The 10,245-nt window shown below is 45.6% G+C and overlaps 1 long non-coding RNA gene across 1 annotated transcript; it reads right to left on the minus strand.

The window, feature by feature from the left end:
- Positions 1-184: 184 nt before the first annotated feature.
- On the minus strand, positions 185-10,245 carry LOC121084571. The gene is made up of 3 exons (XR_005826803.1): positions 10,098-10,245; positions 8,819-8,876; positions 185-438 (listed from the first exon to the last, which is right to left on the minus strand). It is a non-coding gene; the product is annotated as an uncharacterized LOC121084571 (long non-coding RNA).

The raw sequence follows: 10,245 nt of genomic DNA on the forward strand, positions 1-10,245 counted from the left end.
ATACAAACATACATCAAAAATACAGCCCTTGTCCCAGACAGCTGTCAGCCTCGTTATTAAATGAGAAGCATGGAAAACAGAAGGAAATAAAGACAGACCACTGGTCAACAGGAAAGGCAATGGCCAGAGTAAATCGTCATCACAACAGACATCAAATATTTGCAGAATAATCATAGAAGACTTTTATGTAGACTTTAATGGAGAATTAAATAGCTTTGTGGTCTACAGGGATCTTCTAGGCACAAGGAACAGCACAGGAAAAGGTATGGAAGTGTGGGAACTGTAGATAAATTCTCTTTCATTGCTCTGGAAAAGAGATTTTCTTTGGAGCACAGTTGAGTACATTTCCTCACAGAATCCCAAATAGCTTTGGGGCTTTTAGCGTGCCTTTACATGGCCCATAGAATTTGTCATCCAGTTTCAGGCAATGTTCGTCATCTATGATGTAACACAACAGTCTGTTAGTCTGAGTCCCACTTGGTTTCTCAAAAACAGAAATCACAGAAAATATTTAATTTGCCCATATTTATGTTTTCTCATTTTTTTCATTTAAAAAAATGTTTAGAACACCTTATTTTAAATTTCCAGAAGTTAGCAATAATTTCTTGATGCTTTGATGCCTTAATACTTTCTTCAATTCCCTTTTTTAATCTCATACCACAGAAAAAAACATGTCTGAAAACAAGGTTCCTACCAAACCTATTGAACTGGGCATGAAAACCTGTGCCTGGAAACATAAACCCCTTTATATTAAAAGACTAAAGACTTGCCTATGTAAGAACACAATGAAATATGAAAACAACCACAATGGAAAAAGTGGAATAGATTTACAGTTTTAAAATAGCATGCATGACACAAAAGTTCATGGGTCTATTTAAATTTCAACAAAAAAGATGGTGGTTTTTCTCATTAATGCAGAATGCATTCATTGTGGGTTTTAAGCGCCTCAATTTAGAAACTGAAGGCAATTTTTATTAATAGCACATGTAATCCCAGCACAGGAGATCCCTCTGGTAGATTCATTTGCTCCTTACACAGGCACCCTTGGCATCAGTAGGAAAAAGGGCTGAGTAAGAACTGCTCAGCCAGGGGGGGCTCCCAGTGGCAGTGGGGTTCCTGCTGACAGTGTCACCTTGCTGCTGTCCATCAGGCAGGGTGGGCAAGCTGGCTGCGTCCTGAGGACAAGTCATGAGCGTGCATACACAGACACACACGAGTCACGATGGGTTCTGGGTCTAAACATCTGGGAGACTAGGACCTCAAGACGCTCGAGAGTACAGACACAGCCCATGGGAGGGGGAGCAAACACAATGCTCCGAGGAATGCAGGGAAGGAAAGGCCACCTTGTTGGCTGTCCACTAGCTGTAGCTGACAGCTTTTTTCTATTTCACCCTGTTTATTCCAAGAACTCCTCTGACATACAGAGAATGCTGGCTGAGTAGGACTGATACCATCATTGCGGTTTCTCTGGTTACTATGTATGGATTCAATTTATCTCAGCCTTTTCATGGAAATAGTTCATGTGAGCCAGGGAAGAAGAGAAAATCTAGTCCTCTCACCCTCCTGAGAAGGCAAATAACCACCAGGAAAACCCTCTGTCCTGTACAGCTTGACATTATAGTAAAGACGTAATCAAAACAAATGTCCACCTTGTGAGAAGCCCTGGGAGATGCTGTGTTCCCCAAACTCGCAGATCCCCAACCTCCCCCTCTTTGGAGAAAGCTGCCTTGCACCTCGTGGCCACCAAAACAGGAGACCACAGCTCGGGAACTGCAGCGGGCAGCCAGGGATGGCCAGCCCTGCAAGAACGGGACAGAATTTCATTAAAGAGCCCTGAAGTTCAAAAGTAACCATAAATCCAAGAGGCATCTGAAAACTCTTGTGCAAAATCTTCAGAAAGGCAAGGAAGAGTGGAAGAGCAAGGGAGATGTTTAAAGAAGAGCATCACACAATGGCAGAGCAGTGGTGAAAGAGCCCAGAGCTGCAATGACAGGTGTGTCCCTCTGACTGTCCTTTGAAGGAATTTGAGGAATGCCCAGAACAGGTCTGAATACTGTACTAAATGCTTATTTTTAATGCCTGTTACAGATTTGAAGCTTGAGTGATTTCTGGCCCTAAAAGAGGAATTCCAAGGCACCCTGAAGGTAACAGGACAAGAGCCCTCATTACCAGTGAAGTCTCTGAAATGAGCTACAGAAGACTAAGACTAGCAAATGATAATTTCCAGCTGCTGATGCTCCCAGTATGCAGAACAGAGCTGTCACGAGCTGCAACGGCTCTCGGGAGAGGAGAGAGATGCCAGGATTGCAGAAACCCTTTACATTAATCATTTTATATAAAGTTTCCAGTGGAAACATTTTGGCACATCTGCACTTGAAAAAGTCCATAAAAACCTTGTATGAAATACGTTTCTGCTTTTCAAACTTTCCTTTCTTTGTGTATTCTCCTAATAGCTCAACATTTGCCAGCAACCTACCCCCGAGGCGGTTCTGGTGTTTCATAAACCACAAGCAGTGTTAGCATGGGAGTTGCAACATCAGCCCACACCCATGGCCAGTTAAGATGCTGTCTCACCAGTTCCCTTCCAAGGTGACTCCCTGGCCATACACTTCATCTTGCGAGAAGTTGTGCAACGCCATGAACATTTATCTGGTGCTGTTATCACAACAGTGGGAGGAAATTCAAGGTGACTGCAACTCCCTGGCAGGGATCCCAATTAACGTGGAAATCTTTTACTGATGCTCACTGCCAGGGCATCCTCTGCTTCTTAGCAGCACAGTTACCTTCTCTGGTCATTGCATATATTGCACTAGGCAGGTTTTGTTCCTGAAAAGGTGGCTCTTAAAACATGTTTTGGAGGATTTGAAAGCACAGGATGTCCTTGTGATGGGGGACTCAGGGCAAAGTCACCCCTCAGCCAGGTCTGCAGCAACAGTGTCAGAGACTGGAAAGCAGCGACGGCACAGGGAACCCCAGGGGCGCTCTTGGCAATCAGGTGAGATGGCAGTAGAAAAAAAGCAAACTGCTGATGAAAAAGGCACCTGCTCCAACCTAAGCATCGCGTAACGGGGAGAGCAGTGCCTCCCAACCTAATGTAAGTTTGGGGCAGGGGCAGCAAGAATCCTGCAGCCAGTGCACAAAACAGGGACCTTACAAACATGCTAAAAGCTCTATACATGCCAGATAAGGCCTGCCAGTAAAATAAAAGACCCATAGTGTCATAAGCATGACTCTATACCAAATGTATGCATTGTTCCCCAAGACCTTTCCAAAAATGACAAATGATCTCAATGTAGATGTTTATTTATGTATTATTCCCTTTTCATGTACCTACTTCTTCTCTTAAAGGCATTTTCTGGCACTTAGGTAAATGATTCAGTAGATTTCATATCTGTCAAAGACCCAGGCAGTTATCGTTATAACAGGGACAACAGATAATACATAGAGTCTTGCAACCTTTTATTGTCACAGACCTCACAGGTGAGATGAATGTGGATAAGAATTACCACACAATGAAATTAACAAAAAATAACCCACCAAAAAAACCAAGAAGAGTAACAGAAGGTCAGAAGAACTTACGTGGGATATCAATAAACTGTCAAAACAGAACCACTTTCCTGCATTTTTCTTTTTATCAACAATTTTACAGGCAGTGCAGTGCTGCATCCCCTGCCAGCTTCCTAGCTGGTGCTGGTGCACATGGGCTTTGCACGACTTTACACTTGGAGCAGTGAGTGGATAAAACATGATTTGCACACAGAGCTACATGACTGTACATGCAGAAGGAAATACAACTCAAATACTTTTTTTTTTTTTAAGACATCTTTTTTTCTTCAGTGCTAAAAGATGATGAACGGAAGAATCTCTTGGTATTATAAAATGAGAAGTGTAAGTGAGCTCACAGATCTAACAGCTACACATTGTGGGCCACAGGCTGGAATGTATGCAAAAATATTTGTGTATGCATGTGGGCAGAGCTAAGTTTTCCATTATAGCTCTTTCTATGTCAGAAAATAAAGAATTTCAACCAATTATATAGTCATTTAAACAACTGTGCACTTTATAGCTTTTCCATTTTGTGTGGTCTTGCTTTCTTTATTTCATGTGTACCATTTACCATCTCCTGCTGCCAATGGTTTGGATTCCAGTTCTAGGAGTTTTCTGTTAGTTCAGTGCTGCAGCAGATACCAAGCAACAATGTTGGCTGCGAGAGCACGTACACTCAAGTCATGTTTCATTATTTTTGGTTCCTAAGAGTATACATGAGCCTAATCAAATTCATCTGTAAGCGAGTCAAGTGTCCTTGATTAATGCTAATGAGGAAAATCTGAGGGCAGATAGGCATGTAATTTCTGCTTAATTTAAAAGACATACTGAAAACTGAAAACCTATATTGGTGCAAAGCCTATTTGTAAAACGTTAACTATATCTTTCTGCATCTGTCAGCTATAAGTACAGACAGGTTAGGAGCAGGTTTTCTCCATTGCTGCTGCCATGTCTTCTGGAGACGTATGTGTGCCTGATTTTGCAGCCACATCATAGTTTGTCCCTGAGGCCATGAAATATTTATAGGGATCCTTCCATCCATTTGAACTGCAGCAAGCAGAAGAGTCCCACAGGTCCCACATTCTGAAAAATATTTAGACATCTTGTCCCCACTGATTTCAGTAGCAGGAACCTAAACAACTTGCAAAATCAGGGCCATGATCACTCACCCAAGAGGTATAAAGTAAAAACCAGTTTGTACCTGGCTGCATTAAAAGCCACTGTTAAGAGTTACTAATAGGAATCAGCAGCAGTATGGGTTCTGCAAGCCCCAGTGCTGCGCCGCGGATGCTGCATGCCAGTTCATTGTTGCTTTACCTGTTAACACGGGTGGGCATGAGACAATAAGCCCAGTAGAGGTAGCTAACCCCGGGTATGAAATACAGGCTTGCATGGTAACAACTCTTTCATGCGACCCTTTTGCTAGAAGCTTACATTGCCCAAAGAGAGGTGCCAGCACCAGCGGTGTGATGTGTTATTCCCACAGCAGTGTAACCTTCCTTTTCTGGAAGTGCATGGGTAACTCCACAGCCTGATTTACCGTAGCTCCGCTGCCTGCATGTCAAGTCCACTGGCTGCTATCTCACAATATTTCAGTAATCCTGTTCATAAATAGCAGAAAGCGGTCGCTGCAGGCTGCAAAACAGCTTACAACACAAGCAACACTTTGGTACTCCAGTGCTGCAGAGCAGTGCAGGCAGCAGATGGGACAACGATGCTGCAGTGCCCGGGTTCAGACCTCCTGGAGGAAACATCCTGTCACCCAGAGGAGACAAAACTTCTCAGCCTTCCCCCCTCTCAGCTTTGGGCAGGGGCTTTTCTACACTGAGGCTCACAAGGAAGTGTGCAGCATATAGGAGAGGGAAGTGACTAATCACATCTAGCACTTAAAACCTATACGTTACTGTAAGTATAGAAAAGGCAATGACTATATCAGTTCTCATGTCTAGCACTGGTGCAAGGGACACAAGAGAGCAAAAATGTGTGCATGAGTTCTTGAAGTGCAATGCAAGGCGGAATTTGGGTGACTAGCCCTAGCAAAACAAGCTACCAACCCCCACCTAGCCTAACAGTACACCTGAGAGGATAGAGGCATATAGGATTTTGCCAAACAATGTTCTCAGGTGCTTAAAATTCTGCACTGGCCATGTCCTCAGGTGCCACTGCTGTGGCCAAGATTATCATAACTCTTCTGCTGAGATTCACAAACCACTCACTGTCATGCCAGCTTGGTCCCTTAGGGGTTCCCAGCCCATATCTAAAGTATTCAGAAATATCCATTTAGCAAAGGCATTAAAAAACAAACAAACAAACAAACAACAGTAGTCATTTCCATCCCGAAATAGCTAGAGGATGAGTTCCAACAAGATTTTCATAGCATCCTTGTGGATAGAGCACTCATTTACTCTTTTCTTCCCCTGGAAGAGTCTCTGAGCCACACAGTTCCTGGACGGCTGCTGCAACGTATCCCCAAGGAACCAATGTAGAGCCCAGGGATGCAGCTCAAGTGTGCCCCTCCAAACTGAATCTTTTAACCACTAGACTACAATCCTGCTTTTATATATTAGACCATTTCCATGAATATTATCAGCCTGGTGTGTCAGTCTCTGCAAGAAGTTGCTCCCTGTCACCTGCAATTCTTCTATAAACCAAGGGTTCAGGTTGCTCCTGAGAAGAGGAAGCTGCAGATATCCTTCAGGATAAGGAGCTCCCCTATGGATGAACGGTGTAAGGATCTGACTATTATGCAAAAAGTTACCTTTCCTTCTGTGCAGACCCCTCTTTTCAAGGCTGAAAGAGAGACAGAGATAACAGAGATATCTCTTGGGTGCACACAGGGGATAGGTGTGATTTTGCAGCTCGTTTGGTAAGGTTAGTCCCCCATGCTCTCCCTACACTGTGCCAGAAAAGGCCATGTGCTCATTCTTGGATCCAGCCTTCTCCCTTCGTGATGACCTGCATGAATGCTGGACACGCTGCTGTGATTTCTATTAGGTTTGCATGGCAAGGTTTTGGTAGTGAGGGGCTACTGGAGTGGCTTCTGTGAGGAATTGCCAGAAGCTTCCCCTGTGTCCCACAAAGCCCATGCCAGCCGGCTCCAAGACGGACCTGCCACTGGCCAAGGCTGAGCCCATCAGTGATGGTGATAGCGTCTCTGGGATAATGTATTTAAGAAGAAGGGGGGGAAACTGCACAAGACCAGCAGCAGCCAGAAGAGAGGAGTGAGAATATGTGAGAGCAACAGCCCTGCAGACACCCAGGTCAGTGCAGGAGGAGCAGGAGGTCCTCCAGGTGCTGGAGCAGAGGTTCCCCTGCAGCCCATGGTGAAGCCCACAGTGAGACAGGCTGTCCCCTGCAACCCATGGAGGTCTACAGTGGAGCAGATATCTGTGGAGGACCCACACCAGAGCAGGTGGGTGCCCAAAGGAGGCTGTGACCCCCTGGGCAGCCCACACTGGAGCAGCTCCTGGCAGGACCTGTGGCCCCATGGAGAGGAGCCCAGGCTGGGGCAGGGCTGCTGGCCGGGCTGTGACCCCGTGGGGGACCCACACTGGAGCCGGCTGTGCCTGAAGGACAGCACCCAGCAGGAGGGACCCCAGGCTGGAGCCGGGCAGTGTGAGGAGCCTCCCCCTGAGGGGGCAGGAGCAGCAGGGACAGCGTGTGAGGGACTGACCCCAGCCCCATTCCCTGTCCCCTGCGCTGCTGGAGGCAGGAGGGAGAGAAATCGGGAGTGAAGTTGATCCCAGGAAGAAGGGAATGGTGAGGGGGGGAAAGGTGTTTTAAGATTTAGGGGTTTATTTCTCATTACCCTACACTGATTCGGTTGGTAATAGATTAAACTCATTTCCCCAAGTCAAGTCAGTTTTGCTCGTGATGGTCGCTGCTGAGTGATCTCCCTGTCCTTATCTCGATCCACGAGTTTTTGTTGTATTTTCTCTCCCCTGCCCGGCTGAGGAGGGGAGTGATGGAGCAGCTTTTATGGGCACATGGCATCCACCCCGGGTCAATCCACCGCAGATTGCACCCACTGAACTGCTGAGGCACCAGGCGACACTGGGGGCGGTTTCTGAATACCAGCCTCACACAGCACTTAACATGGATCAGTCCCAAGGAGCATTAGCCCCACAGGACGCAGGGTTAGGGCACCCATGCCTGGTTCAGGGTGTATTGACTGTGTGACCCCTGGGGCCAGTTGTCTTGAAGTTCGTCGTGCAGTGTCTCCAGCTAAAGGCTTCTGAGAATTGGAATGCCATGCCTGCCCTCCACCTGCACTCTTCTCAAAAAGCTGAGGAAACACCCAACCTCAGCTGAGGGGAAACTAAATATTTTTGTTCAGATAGTACCTCTCAGGGAACGGATGCTTGGAGCCAACTAGCAACAAGCTTGCTTGCCCAACGAGTTCAATGTCTAAAAGCATTTAAAAGCTGTGTGGATTCAATCCTCCTTGTGTGCACAGGTAGTCAAGACTGCCTTGTTTCTATCACAGTTTGGGGCTTTGGGCATACATCATCGTCTAGTTGAAGAGACTGCTCCAAGCTCCGTTAAGTTTTACCATTTCACGGCTTTTCTGGTTTGCCTGCTGACTTCCTGTTATCCCATCTACTTCCCCATCTATTAACTCAAGCCGTACTGATGGAAATACATCAGGAAGGGATCATATGGGCAGCTCAACTGGCTACAGTAAAGGAGCTGCAACCTGTGGTAGCACCCTCTGCTATTGCAAAGGGCAAGCCAAATCTCTTGTGCATTAAGAAAGTTTAACACGTTGCTTCAAAACCAAACCAAACATCTTTGAGTTAAATATCAGCCTCCTTTCCTCATTTAGTGGAAGAGCAAAATATTTTGTAGTAGCAGAGTCTTGGCTGTTCCTGCGTCACTGCTGCCCATAACAATGCAGATGGAGGAATAGCTTAGAGCAGATAGAGCCTCTTATGGGCCTCATGGTTTAGATTATTTTTTTTCCTGTGCAGTATTTTGTAATGACTAACATTTGCCACAACTGTCTTAGCGTGTGTTTCTATACGTAAAGCTCTCAGCCCAGCAAGACTCCATCACAACTTTCAGCTTCGGAAACCTCTTTTATATCAGCAATGATAGCAAACAGAAGGCGCAGCCATCCTGATTAATTAATCCCCATACAGCACCTCCTAGCAACCAAAGGTTATTTTGCTAACACTTCTAGATGGGACTTGTGAGAGTATAACTTAACCACATGGGAATGCACTATCTCATTCTCGTGAGCTCAAAAGTCTTTAAAGGAAACATTACTTACCTCAGTGCTTTCCGAGATGCCCTCAGTGGCTGGATGGGCAGCGTGACCCACAGGCAGGCTAGTCACAGCAGGCCGGGAGAGAAGGTCCCATGACAAAATATACAGTTACAATTAGGCACCCTTGCATTTTTCCCAAAGGCTAATGAAGCCCCAGTCAGACCATGGCTCCAAATGTGTCAGCTACAGCAAATTACAAAGGGTTTCAGAGCACAAAATTGATGCCGTTCTGGAAGGCACTGAAAACACTCAGCTTGTGTCACTGAGTTTGTACAGCTTCAAGTGCTGATAAACAACCCAAGACATGCCCATCTGGGATGCAGCAAAATTCACAACTTTCATGAGTTTTTGACATTCTGGCACATACTATCTGTGTGAGAGCAACCTCCAGACCCCACATTACAGCAGCACTGGGACCTCCAGTACTGAAGCTTCCCACATCTACTTGCAAGTGCAATGTGGCATTCCACCCTTAAAACCATTTTCAGCAATTTAATCTCTCTACCTGACTTGGCATTAACAGTTTTTTAAGGTGTTACTTCTGTATGTCTGTAACGCTGTGCTTTTAAGATGTGTCTTTTACTAGAAAATCGTAGCTAAGCAAAGCTAGCAGAAAGTCGTCTCAGCCATGCTGAAGCACGAGGAGAAAAGTAGCTGGCTCCAGCGTTTACACTTGAGACAAACCAGGAGACTCTGCAATCAATAAAGTTGATTTACCTCCAGTTAACTGCTTTACATTGAAATGCGTATCCACCCGACGCGCTTTACCAGCTATGGGAGGTCAGCGTACACCCTCCTTGCTGAAAGTAATTAACATGAGGAGCAGAAATTTATATCATAATTAATTAATTTTCAATGCACTACATTACCAGGAAGCCTGAGGAGTGTTTGTAACCAGTGGGTCTCCAGGAAACAAGGACATACACTAAGAGAGACCATTCACCATTAAAGCCCCTGCCTGGCGTCACATACTGGAGCATGAAGGTGCACTCGATGGACTGGGACAAACTTCACCACCGCAAATTAATTCTATCAGCCCAGAGTGCACACAGGGATGTCTCAGGAGTCTGTGCCAACATTACCAGTTATTATAAATGTACATTTCTGTTATAACACTTGCAAATAATTTTTAAATTCTAGGAATTTGGGGTTAGAGTTCTGCATTTTAACATAATAAAATGCACTTTATTGTCACTGCACTCTTCTCTGGTATTGAGAGGGACGTCAAAGTGATCTGGGAACTGCTGGTGCTCCTCCCTCCAGGTAACACTGCGTTACCCACCTAGGATTCTGGGGATGGTTTCTCCTCAGACCTTCCTCTGAGCAGCATGTCATGTCAGAGACCACAACGCCATCTTCTCTGCAGGCCTCCTCTCACACACATGGCAAATGTGTGCCTCCCTTCCTAAAGAGGGCGGAGAAACCCTTTA

The sequence above is a fragment of the Falco naumanni genome, chromosome 3 (genome assembly GCF_017639655.2).
Source record: "Falco naumanni isolate bFalNau1 chromosome 3, bFalNau1.pat, whole genome shotgun sequence".
NCBI classification, from domain to species: domain Eukaryota; kingdom Metazoa; phylum Chordata; class Aves; order Falconiformes; family Falconidae; genus Falco; species Falco naumanni.